The sequence below is a fragment of the Triturus cristatus genome, chromosome 11 (assembly GCF_964204655.1).
Source record: "Triturus cristatus chromosome 11, aTriCri1.1, whole genome shotgun sequence".
NCBI classification, from domain to species: domain Eukaryota; kingdom Metazoa; phylum Chordata; class Amphibia; order Caudata; family Salamandridae; genus Triturus; species Triturus cristatus.
In genome coordinates, this window is record NC_140594.1 from 176912024 (window position 1) to 176930128 (window position 18105).

Below are 18105 nucleotides of genomic sequence, written 5' to 3' on the forward strand. Positions count from 1 at the left end.
AAGATGTGCAAAATTAGCAAATGAAACAGTACTGGGCAAAAGACAGCACAGCCAGCTATCTCCCGGCTCTAGCCACAGGAGAGGTAATGCTGCGCGCTCGCGCCATTGCGCCAGATATAGCGTGGCGGATCCAAACACTAGACCGCTCACCTCACTAGCCCCAACATGGCGGTCCTGCCGAAACTGTCAGGAACTCAGCATCGCGAGTAGCAGTGAGTGAACCAAATATCAGCCACACTCGGGCACAATAAAATGAGCGCAGATAAGCAGTGACAAGATTTTAAAAAGCGTTTGATCAAAGCATAATTATATCTCCTTTTAAAAGCAAAGAAAGATGTGCAAAGATGTGCAAAATTAGCAAATGATACAGTACTGGGCAAAAGACAGGACAGCAATCTCCCGGCTCAAGCCTCAGGAGAGGTAATGCTGCACGCTCGCGCCATTGGGCCAGATATAGCGTGGGGGATCAAAACACTAGACCGCTCACCTCACTAGCCCCAACATGGCGGTCCCGCCGAAACTGTCAGGAACTCAGCGTCGCGAGCAGCGGTGAGTGAACCAAATATCAGCCACACTCGGGCACAATAAAAAAAGCGCAGATAAGCAGTGACAAGATTTTAAAAAGCGCTTGATCAAAGCATAATTATATCTCCTTTAAAAGCATAAAAAGATGTGCAAAGATGTGCAAAATTAGCAAATGAAACAGTACTGGGCCAAAGTCAGCACAGCACAGCTATCTCCCGGCTCAAGCCTCAGGAGAGGTAACGCTGCGCGCTCGTGCCATTGGGCCAGATATAGCGTGGGGGATCCAAACACTAGACCGCTCACCTCACTAGCCCCAACATGGCGGTCCCGCCGAAACTGTCAGGGACTCAGCGTCGCGAGTAGCGGTGAGTGAACCAAATATCAGCCACACTCGGGCACAATAAAATAAGCGCAGATAAGCAGTGACAAGATTTTAAAAAGCACTTGATCAAAGCATAATTATATCTCCTTTTAAAAGCATAAAAAGATGTGCAAAGGTGTGCAAAATTAGCAAATGAAACAGTACTGGGCAAAAGACAGCACAGCACAGCTATCTCCCGGCTCAAGCCTCAGGAGAGGTAACGCTGTGCGCTCGCGCCATTGGGCCAGATATAGCGTGGGGGATCCAAACACTAGACCGCTCACCTCACTAGCCCCAACATGGCGGTCCCGCCGAAACTGTCAGGAACTCAGCGATGCGAGTAGCGGTGAGTGAACCAAATATCAGCCACACTCGGGCACAATAAAATAAGCGCAGATAAGCAGTGACAAGATTTTAAAAAGCACTTGATCAAAGCATAATTATGTCTCCTTTTAAAAGCATAAAAAGATGTGCAAAGATGTGCAAAATTAGCAAATGAAACAGTCCTGGGCAAAAGACAGCACAGCACAGCTATCTCCCGGCTCAAACCTCAGGAGAGGTAATGCTGCGCGCTCGCGCCATTCGGCCAGATATAGCGTGGGGGATCCAAACACTAGACCACTCACCTCACTAGCCCCAACATGGCGGTCCCGCCGAAACTGTCAGGAACTCAGCGTCGCGAGTAGCGGTGAGTGAACCAAATATCAGCCACACTCGGGCACAATAAAATAAGCGCAGATAAGCAGTGACAAGATTTTAAAAAGCGCTTGATCAAAGCATAATTATGTCTCCTTTTAAAAGCATAAAAAGATGTGCAAAATTAGCAAATGAAACAGTACTGGGCAAAAGACAGCACAGCACAGCTATCTCCCGGCTCAAGCCTAAAGAGAGGTAACGCTGCGCGCTCGTGCCATTGGGCCAGATATAGCGTGGGGGATCCAAACACTAGACCGCTCACCTCACTAGCCCCAACAAGGCGGTCCCGCCGAAACTGTCAGGAACTCAGCATCGCGAGTAGCGGTGAGTGAACCAAATATCAGCCACACTCGAGCACAATAAAATAAGCGCAGATAAGCAGTGGCAAGGTTTTAAAAAGCGCTTGATCAAAGCATAATTATATCTCCTTTTAAAAGCATAAAAAGATGTGCAAAGATTTGCAAAATTAGCAAATGAAACAGTACTGGGCAAAAGACAGCACAGCAATCTCCCGGCTCAAGCCTCAGGAGAGGTAACGCTGCACGCTCGCGCCATTGGGCCAGATATAGCGTGGGGGATCAAAACACTAGACCGCTCACCTCACTAGCCCCAACATGGCGGTCCCGCCGAAACTGTCAGGAACTCAGCGTCGCGAGTAGCGGTGAGTGAACCAAATATCAGCCACACTCGGGCACAATAAAATAAGTGCAGATAAGCAGTGACAAGATTTTAAAAAGCACTTGATCAAAGCATAATTATATCTCCCTTTAAAAGCATAAAAAGATGTGCAAAGATGTGCAAAATTATCAAATGAAAAAGTACTGGGCAAAAGACAGCACAGCACAGCTATCTTCCGGCTCAAGCCTCAAGAGAGGTAACGCTGCGCGCTCGCGCCATTGGGCCAGATATAGCGTGGGGGATCCAAACACTCCACCGCTCATCTCACTAGCCCAAACATGGCGGTCCCGCCAAAACTGTCAGGAGCTCAGCGTCGCGAGGAGCGGTGAGTGAACCAAATATCAGCCACACTCGGGCACAATAAAATAAGTGCAGATAAGCAGTGACAAGATTTTAAAAAGCGCTTGATCAAAGCATAATTATATCTCCCTTTAAAAGCATAAAAAGATGTGCAAAGATGTGCAAAATTATCAAATGAAAAAGTACTGGGCAAAAGACAGCACAGCACAGCTATCTCCCGGCTCAAGCCTCACGAGAGGTAACGCTGCGCGCTCGCGCCATTGGGCCAGATATAGCGTGGGGGATCCAAACACTCCACCGCTCATCTCACTAGCCCAAACATGGCGGTCCCGCCAAAACTGTCAGGAGCTCAGCGTCGCGAGGAGCGGTGAGTGAACCAAATATCAGCCACACTCGGGCACAATAAAATAAGTGCAGATAAGCAGTGACAAGATTTTAAAAAGCGCTTGATCAAAGCATAATTATATCTCCCTTTAAAAGCATAAAAAGATGTGCAAAGATGTGCAAAATTATCAAATGAAAAAGTACTGGGCAAAAGACAGCACAGCACAGCTATCTCCCGGCTCAAGCCTCACGAGAGGTAACGCTGCGCGCTCGCGCCATTGGGCCAGATATAGCGTGGGGGATCCAAACACTAGACCGCTCACCTCACTAACCCCAACATGGCGGTCCCGCCGAAACTGTCAGGATCTCAGCGTCGCGAGTAGCGGTGAGTGAACCAAATATCAGCCACACTCGGGCACAATAAAATAAGCGCAGATAAGCAGTGACAAGATTTTAAGAAGCGCTTGATCAAAGCATAATTATGTATCCTTTTAAAAGCATGAAAAGATGTGCAAAGATGTGCAAAATTAGCAAATGAAACAGTACTGGGCAAAAGACAGCACAGCACAGCTATCTCCCGGCTCAAGCCTCAAGAGAGGTAACGCTGCGCGCTCGCGCCATTGGGCCAGATATAGCGTGGGGGATCCAAACACTAGACCGCTCACCTCACTAGCCCCAACATGGCGGTCCCGCCGAAACTGTCAGGGACTCAGCGTCGCGAGGTGCGGTGAGTGAACCAAATATCAGCCACACTCAGGCACAATAAAATAAGCGCAGATAAGCAGTGACAAGATTTTAAAAAGCGCTTGATCAAAGCATAATTATGTCTCCTTTTAAAAGCATAAAAAGATGTGCAAAGATGTGCAAAATTAGCAAATGAAACAGTACTGGGCAAAAGACAGCACAGCACAGCTATCTCCCGGCTCAAGCCTCATGAGAGGTAACGCTGCGCGCTCGCGCCATTGGGCCAGATATAGCGTGGGGGATCCAAACACTCCACCGCTCATCTCACTAGCCCCAACATGGCGGTCCCGCCAAAACTGTCAGGAGCTCAGCGTCGCGAGTAGCGGTGAGTGAACCAAATATCAGCCACACTTGGGCACAATAAAATAAGCGCAGATAAGCAGTGACAAGATTTTAAAAAGCGCTTGATCAAAGCATAATTATATCTCCTTTTAAAAGCATAAAAAGATGTGCAAAGATGTGCAAAATTAGCAAATGAAACAGTACTGGGCAAAAGACAGCACAGCACAGCTATCTCCCGGCTCAAGCCTCAGAAGAGGTTCCTTGATAGAGTTCTTTAAGATCTCTGCAAATTCTCTGGCACAGAGTGGGTTCTCCTTCTCCTCGTGAGCCCCTCTTGTGTTCCCCTCTTCCCCCCTTCTCCACCTCGCACCATAAGGCCAGCACTGCAAGAATCAAGACCAGAGACCCTCTCCTACATGCCCTAATAGAGCTGCAGGAGGACTCTTCTCCAGTGTCTCGCAGGGCCACTCTGGCCCTACTCCTCTGCATTGTACCAAGGCCTTCTCCCTCCTTCATCGGACCGCTTGATCTCATTACAATTTTAAAATCCAAAACAGAAGCCATCATCTGGTTCTTGACACTTGATTTCCTTTTTACCCCAATTCACTTCCTTCTCTGACACCTCATTTTTCAGATGATGAATCACTGTTCTATATTTGTCAGGCACTATTTCAGATGGAGTCTCATTAGGCACAACTCTAGCTGGTTCCTCAGTCGGCCAAGCAACAGCAACCTTATACTCAGTCCATAGATCACTAGGAACAACAATTTCAAATACCATATTCAAATCAGTCCAAAGCAATTTTCAAAATTGTCACTAATCTATGAACCTCCTTGTACCATTTATCAGGTTCATCTCTCAGTTTTGGGAAATTCATTGTACATGCATAAAAATCACCTCTAGTTACATCCACATAATTCCCTTCATGCACATCTCTCAGAGGAAATTCTGACCCAGTGTATGGTTCTGACTCACTAACAATCTCCTTTGCTTTATTTTCTGCAGCTGCATCTTTCTTTCTAGTAGTAACTTTATTTTTCATCTTTTCCTTGTACTTCCTCAAATCTCTCTAGTCTATCATTTTTTCAACTAGATCCTTAATACTTTTATTTTCTCAAATCCATTTTATAATGTATCCGTACATTCCTCATTCTGCTGATATCCATCTCCTATTCCTCAGCTAATTCCCTAATTTTATAATGTGCTTCATTCGCACACCTTGCTGCTTCTCTGGTCAAATATCTAATTTCATCCACATTAAAAGACATAAGTCTGTTTAAATCAGCGGTCCCCTGTAACCTTTCTCCACACTCAATCTTTAAAAATCCAACATTAATAATCCTCTCTTCAGTGGGTTCAACAGGAACTGCAACAAACATGTCATTAGAAACTGGAGTTGGGAAACAGTAGTTTTTCCACTAGAACTTGGAAAAGTCATCAATGTACTCTTGGATGGGGCACTCGCTGATGCAGCTACAGCTGCAAGTGCTGTCAATCCAGGACTGTACACTCATCCCCGCTGCACCTATATCAGGCACCGTGGAGACATGCCCCTGTCTCTGCATAACATCAGTATATGGACGAGGTCTGTAACTCAAATTCATTCAAAAATGATCCTCCTCATGCGAATCCTGTTCTTGGTACCTTTTCTCTCTATTTTCATCATCAACTTTCTTTTTGTCTGCTGCTTCTTTACTTATTGCAGGAAAAACTCTCACTCCTTCTACATTATCTTCTCTCAAGCATCTCTCCTGACTGACCAACCACTTTCTAACCACTGTCTAAATGAACCCTTATCCTGCTTCACCATTCTCTTTCTCTCCCTTTCTGTGGCCATCCGCTCCCATGTATTCAATGCATCACATTGTGTGGGACTAGGTAATGGCTCTCTCATTCATTGTTTGACTCAAAAAATCTAGTTTTCTAATATGAAAGAGTACCCTTTGAAGAAAATTGAAAGTCCTTATCACTAGAGGTGTATTCATGCCAATCACGAGTTCAGGTACATATATAAAGCTGAATCTTTGTCAACATTTCATGTAGAGGAAAGCTCTGAAGGTATCTTCTATCCCTCTGTCACAAGTTCGCTAGGTGCGCTAGGCTGTTTCAACACCGCCCCCATTATTCTCAGTTAAAATAAACCAGAATTTGCACAAAATAAGCAAGTGAACAACAACCGATCATGGTGTGACTTTGACAGCAACCAACTAACTACAGAAGAACTCTGTGGTGACGTCTCACCAATGCCAGCAAGACTCATTGACTGACCAACCAATCGTAGCATGTCCTTTCTGTGAATTAAAAAATAATAATAATTGCACGATCTTTTCTCAATGAAGGCACACTAATAAACAAAGTTAATGTTGAGGGGTTGTGGCTAGGCACACGGCAAGATGGCCGCACAGTAGTGTAGCTCTGCCGGCCGCCATCATCTTCCTGCTAATATCCTGCCTTCCCTGAGCCATCCACCGTGCTTTCTATGTCGGCGCGGAGCATTGATGTCGTGGGCTCACGGCGGTGTGTCGGCTGGAGCGGATTCTGCCTGCGGGACCTGTGAGGGGGATGCTGCTTGCTCGGCCTGCGGCCGTCATGGCGGCCGGATTCCTGTGAGCGGACGCAGTCTCCTGCTGTGTCTGCATCGCCTGCTGTCCCTATCTGCTTTCCCGGAGTGCCTGCTGGCGTTCCATGAGGCTGTGTGGCGCTGGCCCAGACTGGGAGATCCTCTGAGGTTGGTGTGCGCTCCGAGGCTGCGGCAGTGCTGGGAGCTGGAATCGCGGGGCGCGCGGCCCCTGGGTTCACGCGAGGACCCGGCGCCGATTTGATAGGTAGTTCGCGGTGTGAGCGTGGTTGACGGCGGCGCTCGCATTGAAGTACCCCGGTGCTGCCTGACGGCTGTCTGCCCAGCTGCCCCGAGTCTTCAATAAACAGAGTGGGGAGATCATTGACTGCTGCACCCCTCGCTTCCACGGGGGCACGATGGCTGCGTGCTGGTTGGGGTGCCCTGTTGCGGCCTGCTGGACTCTCTGCTGTGCTTCCTCTGCCCTCTGGATTGTGGGGGCTGCGACTGAGGGTGCTCCCCACTGCCGGAGTGGAGCGTCCGGGGCAAGCCTTCTACGCTACCTTGCTGGGAACAGACGGGCGGGAGGCCCCATTGATTTGACCTGCTCTTCTGGATTGGCGGAGCCTAGCCCAGCTCCTCATATCGCTGGCAGCAGGCCCGGGTGGGCACTGGCTTACATCGTTTGAGGGTGGACGGCCTAGCACGGATAGCGAAGCACGTCGGCCAGTGCCTCGCCTTTGCCTAGGTGGGAGAGTCCCCTGCTCTTGATCCTATTGCTGTGTGGCTGTGGTTCCTGCGCTCCTGGGCGTTGTTGCCGCCATGGGCAAGCCGGAGAAAAATCAGCCCAGGCTCACCTTTGAACTCCGCAAGGCGGCAAATCCTCCCAGACCGCTGCCTCTGACTCGGAGCTGGATGCTTCGACGTCGGTCCCCACTGCCCTGGAAAAATCATTGGCTGCCATCCACACCAGGCTATAGATGGGAAGATAGTGGCACTTAATTATTGCATGGATAATTTCTCATTCAAGCTGGATAAACACGCGGCGAGGATTGGCGAGGCCAAGCAGCGGATTTCGGATGCGGAGGATGGCTTGCAGCAGATGATCGCTAAGACCGTGGGTATGGAAAAGTTGTTAGCTGTAATACAAGCCAAGAACGAGGACATTGAAGCACGCTCACGGCGCAACAACGTGCGCATTTTGGGTTTGCCGGAATCTACAAGTGTTGGGCGGTTGGAAGATTATGTTGAGACCATGCTTAGGGATATCTGTGGGTCTGACAGCCTCTCTAACATGTTCGTCGTTGAATGAGCCCATAGGTCCCTGGCGGCGCGTCCACCTCCTGGTGCTCCCCCGAGGCCTATAATAGCCAGGTTGCTGAACTTTAGAGACAGAGATACTATACTGTACATCACTCGTCAAAAAGGAACAGTGAACTATCAAGGCACTGTATTATCGTTTTATCCAGATTTTACGGCATCGGTGCAGGCGGCACGTAAGGAGTTTCAGGGGGTCAAGAAGCTCCTTATGAAGGAACAAATACCATATGCCATGCTTTATCCAGCCCGCCTGCGCATAGGCCCGGAAGACAACGCAAAAATATTCACTAATTCCAAATTGGCCTGGGATTATGCTAAATCTCTACGACGACAGCGTCAGTCTACAGCCTCTACCTCGGATGTCGATGATTGAGAGGTGGGGCTGGCGTGCATCTGCTGATTGTGTATATTGTTGTGGACTGCGTTCTAGTCCTGATCTCTGCATCATAATGTGACACTCGTCGGTTGGTGGATCGGCGTCTTCGTGGGACAGAGATGGGGATGCGTGTGCCACAGTGCTGGCGTGGCGCGCCTCCAGTGTTTAACGTGTTTTTCTTTTTTTTCCTATATTGGTCTTGGGCAATTCTACTATTGCTGGCTAAGGTGGTTTAGATCTACTGGCTGCTGGTGTGGGCCTGAGGGGGGGCGGGACTCTCCTCCTGTGCTGGAATTATAATGGCCCCCGCAGACTGATAGTTTGAATTCAACCCGCCGTTGCTCTTCTGGCTGGTGGATATTTCCGTTGCTGGTTGAGAGGGTGGATGGTGGGCGGGGGGGTTCGCTTTCCGTACTATGGCGGCCCGCTCCCGTCTTCATCAGGGAGTGAGTCTCAGCCGCTACGTTCCCCCAATGGGTGTACCCCAAATGCTATGTTGTGGTATTTTGTTTTTGTTGGGGATGGTTCTTTTAGTGGGTACTGTCTTTGGAGAATTGGGGTTGCTGAAGTGGGTGGAGGGAGGGATTGTGTTAGTGTTCCGTAAGTTCGCAGGTACACCGATCAGATTGTGTTTTCAAGTGAGAGTCTGCGCTGTCTGGTATGCATATAATTTGCTGCCAATGTGATGGTGATTATTATGGGTAATTACCGCGGGTGAGACGTATAACTGCATGACATGGAATGTACGTGGGCTTAATACTCCCAAGAAGATTCGCCAAGTTTTGTCGTATTTAGACAGACATACCACACACATTGCATTGTTACAGGAGACACACCTGAGCAATCGTTCTGAACCTGGGGTGGCACGAAGGTGGGCGGGTTTTCGGCTGGCGTCATTTTACTCTAACTATGCTAGAGGGGTGCTTATCCTTATCCGAAAGGGGATACCATTCTTGCCTATACATACTAGTGTGGATGCAGAGGGCCGCTGGGCTTTGGTGCAAGGCACGTTGGGTATGACTGTAGTTACGATTGTTAACATGTATGGTCCAGTGGTAGACGACCCCGCGCCTTTTTTTAATATGCTCGCTGTCTTACGCTCATTGCCAGATTCTGCTGTACTCTGGGGAGGCGATCTGAATACCCATCTCAACTCTCAAGTAGATAAATCCAATCCTTCTGGGGCACGCACAGTTAGGGTGGCTCAATGCGTGCGTGACGCAATGGCGGAGTTTGGTTTTGTCGATGTCTGGCGGCTGCGTAACTCAGTGACTCTTGGGGGCACACATATCACCCCAGCTTTCAATAGTTTGTCTAGATTAGATTATTATTACAGTGGTTTGCACTTTGCCACGCACATTAGCAGATCATAATCCTGTAGCTTTAGCCCTTAGTGTCCCCGCAAACCCCTGTCACCCTTTCACCTGGCGATTCCGGGCAGAGGCTCTGCTCAATCCCACCTACTGCGACGCCATCAGAACCGCTATTGTTCAGTATTTTGAGATAAATGTGGGTTCGGTAGAGAGCCAGTCTACGCTTTGGGAAGCCTTCAAGGCGACAATTCGGGGAGTATGCATAGGCACCACAGCAGGGATCCTCAGGCACCTCAGAGGTCAGCTGTCCAGAGTTGAGAAAGTATTGGGCGAACTGGAAGAGCAATATCTCAGTGCCCCGTCGACAGAATTGCTAGCACGTATTCAGGAGTCCCTGACAGAATATAATTTGTTAGCTAAAACAGAGGCAAAATACATTGCAAGGAGGCGTAAGGCGCGTGGCTTTGGGGAGGTGGGTCGACTTGACAAGGCTCTGGCCTTCAAACTAAAATTCTGTGCTGATCATCATCAGATTGACCGTACACTCGATTCCTCTGGATCAGAATATTTTACTCCACATGATATAGTGGATCAATTCCGACAATTTTATTCGGATATGTATAAAACCCGAGGTGGGATGGAACCTGAGGAACTGGATGAATATTTATCAGATGTGGCCTGCGCTTGGCTTTCGGACACTCACAGAAAGTATCTGAGTCTACCTATAGACGAGACGGATGTGCGCAATGCTATTCTTTCTCTCCCTAATAGCAAGGCCCCGGGACCGGATGGTCTAACAGTGGAATTTTATAAGTCTTTCGCTGACATCCTCATACCCCCACCTTCTGGAAATGTACGCGGAAGCTCATGATTCCGGCGTCCTCCCTCCCTCCCAAGGCATTGATTGTCACTCTGCTCAAAAAAGATAAACCACCCACGTCCTGTGAATCGTATCGTCCCCTCTCATTAATAAACCTAGACGCAAAAATTCTGGCTAAGATACTGGCCACGAAAATCCAACCGCTAATGCCTCTTCTGGTGCTCCCCGATCAATCCGGGTTTATCCCGGAACGTTCCACCTCCCATAATCTGAGGACTATTTTCTCAATGTTTCATGTTCTAAATCCGGAGTTGTCAGCGGCTGCGGTCCTTCTCGACGCGGCCAAAGTGTTCGACTCCATAGAATGGCCATACATGTTTCACATACTGCACAGGATGGGGTTTCCTATGGTATTGACGAGGTGGATTCAGGTTTTATATACGGATGCGTCGGCGAGGGTGAGGGTGAGGGTGGGTGGCTTCACGTCGGAGCCTTTCCAGATTGAAAGGGGCACTAGGCAGGGTTGCCCCCTGTCCCTGCTCCTTTTTGCCCTCACGTTGGAGTCACTGGCCTGCAAAATCCAACAACAACATAGAGAAACTGCCTTAAATTTTAATCATCGTCCGGTCGGGATCTCGATGTATGCGGACGATATGGTCCTTTTCATGCGAGACCCTCAGCAGAATTTGTCTCCGGTTATCCAGGAATATATTCGTTTTGGCTTGTTCTCGGGACTGAAGATAAACTGGGAAAAATCGGTAATTATTCCCTTGACACTCAATACGCCTCTTGCCCAGCTGGAATACCCCTTGGTCTGGTCCACAATTCCGGTGAAGTATCAAAGGGTATGGATACACTGTGATCCTGAGATAGTCATTAAAGAGAACTATGGAATGGCCTATAACAACTTAGTGCAATAAGTGGATAGGTGGTTACACCTCCCGTTGTCCCTGGCTGACCGCATAGCAGTGATTAAGATGATAATTCTTCCACGGTTTTTATATCTATTTTGTAAAATCCCGATCAAACTCATCACGCATTTTTTTAAAACAGTCCTATCCCAACTCTTGCGGCTGGTTTGGGGTAATAAGCAACCCAGAATCAGCTGGCGTACATTAACCTTGACTTATGATAAAGGAGGGTTCGAGGCTCCGGATTTTTATAAATATTATCTTTGCGCCCAGGCCCAATACGCGTACTACTGGTTCCGGACACATTATTTTATTCCACACATTGTGGTGGAGGATGGGGATGCTTACCCTGTTTCACTCTCGAGCATTATCACACACACAAACAGGCGCACTCCCAAACCCGATATTAACACCATAGATACCACTATTGCAGCCTGGCAGGCGATTGGTAGGCATGCTCAGAAGCTCCCGTTCTATGCACCTGCATTGCCCCTGACGGGCCACGGTGCCCTATCAGTGACTCAAGAGCGGGGACCTATGAGAACCCTAAAGGAGGTTGGCATTGCGCATATGCGCAATCTCTTTCCGGGAGGGAGGTATTTGTCGGAGGCTGATACAGGCTACATCCAGAATCCTACCTTGCTGTTTCAATACTCCCTCTATCGGCTGAAACGCGCACTCAAGGATCATTATCCCGACTTTCCGGCGGAGCCCCCACGCTCCAGTCGCTTCAGCTGCTATTGGTCACCTCAACTAAGAAAAAGTTAATTACCAAGCTCTATAAGGCAGTGCAGGGGGAGACGGTGTGGGGGTCAGATGGTAGTCTGGAGTGCTGGAATGCTATGTTGGATTGCCCGATTCTCCCATGGGACTGGGAACAAATCTGTACTCTCACGGGTCGCCTTTCCCCCAATTCATACATCAAATATATCATACTCCTGTTAGATTATATAGAATGGGACTGCGGGAGTCAGATCACTGCAGGTGCTGTGGCCTGCCGCAGGCTGATTTTCTTCACCTGGCATGGCAGTGTGATTGTGTGCATAAATATTTGGAGGGTGTCGTTGCTCGCATACACACCATGACAGGAATTGTTTTACAGTGTACGCCTCTGGAATGTCTGCTTGGCCATGCACCCCAGCTGAAGGCCACTCTGGGTAGATTTGTTAAGGCAGCTCTCTTGCTAGCCAAACGACGTATTATGTTTACTTGGGACAGCAAACGGTCCCCTAAAGTTGACGGGTGGATTAAGGACCTTGTGTTCTGCCGTGAAGAGTTAGAGTTGTATGCAGAGGAACTGTCTGTGTCGTCTAAGCCTAAAAACATCTGGTCGCCATTAAGAGACTATTTATTGCTACAGATACATGATGATACTGTATAACTTTCTTGCTTTTGTATACTGGCATGTATCCGGAACTCTTGGATTTGGGGGCATTGTTATTATGGAGTGTGGCTCAAAGAATGCAAGTCATGTGATATCTGATCTCAACGTGTACCTTTATAAGTTTGTTTATATTGTTTTTGGTTTAACGCTGCCTGCTGCAGCGGTATGTTTGTACAATGCTGTGAAAATCTAATACACAGAATTAAAAAAATAAAATAAACAAAGTCAATGTTATCTGCTCAACCTAAATAAGAGGAAATCTATCAATTTGAATGAAAGTAATATTGCATACAATAGAAACAAGACTAGTTCCCACGCTGCACTTGTAAACTCAATTCAAATAAAAGCCGACTCCCGTCCATCAGCAATCTACCTCTGGCTAGTATACCTACTCCCATGCACCAAGGAGCAAATAACACCAACCTAATTAGGCATCCAGAACCTGGAAAGGAAACTCATATATTCAGAAAAATCCCTACCTGTGTGAATGTGTTGCCGTGCAAAACACACTACCTTTTCTGCAGACAAGGTCAAAAATATCTCAAGCTCTTGGATTTTGAGAAATCCAATGACCAAATCAACCAATATAAACAAAACAATTTTTGATGCAAATCACAAATAAGAGAAGTACATCAATATCACAGTGGTTAAACAATGAGCTGAACCATTAATCAGCACTGCATAACTAAAATCCTCACATGCATCATAACAGTCCATCACACAACAGCCCACAATACTTCAATAACACACCAGAATCATTCCACCCTATATACACTGACAATCCTCTTCGCTCAGGAACAGCACTGCGAGTGAGGAACAGGGCAGATAATCCATTAGGATAATCCCCAAAAACTAAGGACAGTGAAAAAGTTCCCTAAAGCAGAAGGGAGGTGCTCTTATCTCACATTCACCCTCTGCTACCAAGCTTTTGTGGGTGCAGGGAACCCCTTAAGTTGTACACCCCAAAAAGGACACCTCAAAAGCACACCCACGGGTGGATGAATTGGAGACGCTGTTAAACCACAATTTCATGAGACAATGTGACCCCGAGATAAGGCATCTTACAGTATATCGAAACTACAGTTAATTAAGTAACGAGCGAGAGATTCAATAATTGTGTTCCAGGACAAAAACAGAAATTTAAAAGATTTATTTAAAAAATGTAAACATTATGGTACAGCAGTTGCAACTACAAATGCCTAAAGTCAATGCCATAAAGGCTTTCAGCAAACAGAGCAATACAGAATAAGGTGCAAAATGAGGACAAATCAGCAGCAAAATCAATAAGAAATCAGGGAGAATCACTGGTAGCACCCAAAAGATTCAGGAAAGATCTCTGGTTCACCCCCAGTTTTAGTGTTTATATACAGTTTTCTTGCATAGGAAAGCATCAGTTTCTGAAAAACTATCATGGTGTGGGAAAATAATTACACTTACAGCAAATCAACGTACAATTCTATTAAACCTCATATTTCCTTACCACTTTTGCACTATCCCATTACAGGAATATTGATTCTGGCCACTCTATGCCAATGTCATCCAATGATGGCAGGACAACCTAGATCATGGGTACTCACAAACTTTCTCTCGGGGGCCAAATTTACAGTGTGGTTTCTGGCTGAGGGCCGCACCGGTGGGGCGGGGCCAGTGGGGGAGGGGGCGGGGCTAGAGCAAAAAAAAACTATGACCATGAGGTTGAACACAGGCCACTGCAGCCGACGCCTTCATCCACTGAGCCACCAGACCCGGTATGCACACATATCTATCTATCTATCTATCTATCTATCTATCTATCTATCTATCTATCTATCTATCACTCTGTCTCCCGCCCTCTCTATCTATCTATCTATCTATCTATCTATCTATCTCTCACTCTGTCTCCCGCCCTATCTATCTATCTATCTATCTCTCACTCTGTCTCCCGCCCTCTCTATCTATCTATCTATCTATCTCTCACTCTGCCTCCCGCCCTCTCTATCTATCTATCTATCTCTCACTCTGTCTCCCGCCCTCTCTATCTATCTATCTCTCACTCTGTCTCCCGCCCTCTCTCTATTGCTCTCTTTCCCTCTGTCTCCCTCACTCTGTCTCCCTCCCTCCCTCCTCCGTTCTCCCTCTGTCTCCCTCCCTCCCTCTCCCTCCCTCCCTCTCCCTCTGTCTCCCTCCCTCTCCCTCCCTCCCTCCCCCTCCCTCCCTCCCTCCCCCTCCCTCTGTCTCCCTCCCTCTCCCTCCCTCCCTCCCCCTCCCTCTGTCCCCTCTCTCTCTCCCTGTCTTCCCCCCTCTCCCTGTCTTCCTCCTCTCCCTGTCTTCCTCCTCTCCCTGTCGTCCTCCTCTCCCTCTGTCTCCCTCCCTCTTCCTCCCTCTGTCGCACTCTGTCTTCCTCCCACTGTCACCTCACCCCCCTGCTCTCACTCCCTGCTGCCCTCCATCAACTCACCCTGCTGTCCTCTGTCACCTCACCCCGCGGTGAGACAGATTCCAGGGACCGCACACAGCCGCCGCACCCAAGTACTTCACAGGTCTTTTAAAGACCATTCACTTGTTAATGAGACTTTGTTGTATTTCACCTCTTCTTAGCGCCCCTGCATCTCCACTCATTCAGAGGGGAGATGCAGGGGCGCTAAGAAGAGGTGAAATACAACAAAGCCTCATTAACAAGTGAATGCTTTTTAAAAGAATCGCCCGGCCTCACAGCTCCGTGCTGCTGTAACCGGCGGTGTTCGCTGACAAGCACAGGGCACAGGCACTGTGTGCAAGGTCCGCGGGCCGCCAGGGAAGGCTTGCCGGGCCGCTGACGGCCCGCGGGCCGTACTATGAGGACCCGTGACCTAGATGGAAAAACAACAGCAAACTATTGTGAATGAATGCCGTAGAGTGAGCTAGCGGTAGGGCCATAGGAAACTGCAACATTACTGTGTTGGTGTTAGAAAGCATTCTTCGAAAACAGCAAGAACAATCTCAATGGAAATAAACACACTTGAGACTGCTTGACTGTGTGCTGCAGAAATAATGGGCACTGTACCTGCCAGAGGAAACAACCATTTTGAACAAGATGGTGTTGAGGCCTAACTTACTCCTAGATAGGATATCTTTAACAAGTCATAACAAATTCGTTTCTGCAATAGCACTATATCAGTATGCACATATACATTTGAGAGTGAATCCAAATTTAGCATATTGTTAATAATGGTAAAAAAATAAAAAACACAATAACTCTGACCCTTTCTCAGAAAACACTCCTCCTGACAGTATTGAGATCAAAATTCAATAATGCGACTTTTCCAATAATAGTAGGAATATGAGTTCTCGATCACAATGGATGTTCCCAATACAATGAGAAATAATGGGGTATCAATTAAATCAAAAGTCAAAGACACTACATGCCCTTCAGAAGTAACCATTAGGAGATGTAAATTAGCTTGTGAAATGTCTCTGTAAGTTAATGGTTTCCGATCTACTCCTTAGAAACGTTCTGCGCATGTTTGATTCTGAACTGCAATTTCTGTGCTATTCGGTAATTTATAGACCATAAAACAAGCATATGAACCACAATTTGAAGGTTGGTTCAAGATCCTCTCAGGAATGGTGTGGGGCTTCTTTTCTCTCCCCTCCCCAATGACTGTCATAACAACCTATACCAGCAGACAGGGGTGGGGAGAAATACTGGAATCAGAGGAGATGAAGGGCAGATGGTCACTGGTGAACCATCTTCATTCTTCCATCCTGGAGGAATTGGAGGCGGTCAGACTAGGTCTATTTAATTTTCCAGCCAAGTTTCAAATGGGGGCAGCCTACAAAATTGCTTTCTTTACTAAGAAGAAGAATTAACAAGGATCTTCCAGAGGGGGCGTGGCTTGGACGCCGATCAAGATGGCCGCCTGAGTCCGGAGCTCCCTGCGCCGCGGCGGTGTTTTTCATCTCCCCACCGCTATCTGCGACTGTTTCGGCTTCTTCCTTGTGGCTCCTGCAGGCGGATATCTCCGAGCTGAGGATGTGACCGCCGGACTTCGTCTTCTGGCAGTTTTTCACCTGGTTCCCGCTCTTCGGTGTAAGTGCCTCAGCGCGGCCGCCATTTTGAAGTAGGCGCGATGCGTGCGCGACGCTGAGGTAACTGCAAATATGCTCTCCTTGTCTTTCCTTCTGTTCCTGGACTTTATTATTGACAATTGATGGCCGTTCTGTCACCGCGCTATGCCTGAATGATATTTTTCACGCTGCTGCTGCTTCCTGGGAGAACCCCGCATCCATGTTCTCCTCACACGATGTTCCGTTTGCTGTGCTCTTCCCTGATGTCTTGCTTCAGTTCTACTGCGTAAATCTCCCTACATCCTCATTGCGCCCCCATGCTGGATTTCTGCTGCAATTTTACCATTAAATCTCAGCGCATTTGGCGTTTGCGCTCACTGGTGACTTCTCTGTCAACACTGGAAGCAGCCTTTCATTCCTTGCTTGCATCACCTCTGTGTCTTGGGACTCTGGTTTTTGCTGTTACTGCTTAGTGCTTCTGTTGATCGCTGTGTTTTTCATCTATACTTACTGACACTTGCGTACAAGACGTTGCATTGGAGCACTTCTTTCTCATCCTGCCCCTGACTCCTTCAAGCTTCTATGGGCAAACTACGCAACCCAAAGTTTGTCTTTGTGCCCTCGAAGAGCTCTCCTTCTTCCGCCTCTTCCTCAACGGCTGGTCACTCTTCCCATCCTTCTCCCACGGAGCAAATGGCGACGTCATCATCCATCCGTTCTTCTCCGTCACAGCCTGCCCTAAACAAATCTTCTCCTTCTGCCTCCGTGTCTAAGCGATTGAAGCAAGACTCTCCTCCACCTCCACCTGAGACGCCCTCGTCCCCTATATCTATGGAGCTGATATTGGAGGAGATTCGCGCTCTTCGTCCGTTTGTGGAGGAGACTAATGCGAAGATGCAGCTCTTTGAGGCTAAATGGTCAACGATGGAGACTCGTGTTTCTTCCGTGGAGCAGCAGGTTACTGAGATTCAGTCAAACTCTCAACGCATCTCTTCTCTGGAAAAATCTCTTCTAACCCTCCAACAACACACTGAGGATTTGGAGAATAGGAATAGGAGGAACAACCTGCGTATTTATGGCCTGCCGGAGTCCTTGGAAGGGGATGATCCTGTAACGTTCTTCTCCTCTTTTCTTCTGAAACTTCTGGATCTCCCTACTACTACTGCTCTGAGTATCCAAAGAGCTCATAGACTTGGCCCTCGCTCCTCCTCCTCAACCAAACCGCGAGGGGTCATTATCCTCTTCCTCAAGTTTACTGATCTGCTTCTGGTCCTCTCTACAGCTCGAGCGAAGCGCCAAGTGTCCTGGATGGGTCAGAGAGTTTTTCTCTCTCAGGACGTTTCTAATGTCACTGCTGCCAGAAGAAAAGAATTCTTATCTCTTCGTGCTCCTCTGCGCTCTATTGGAGCTAGATATGGCCTCTTTCACCCCTGTACCTTCAAGGTAACTCATCAAAACAACACCTGGACTTTCCAAGATCCGGCTGA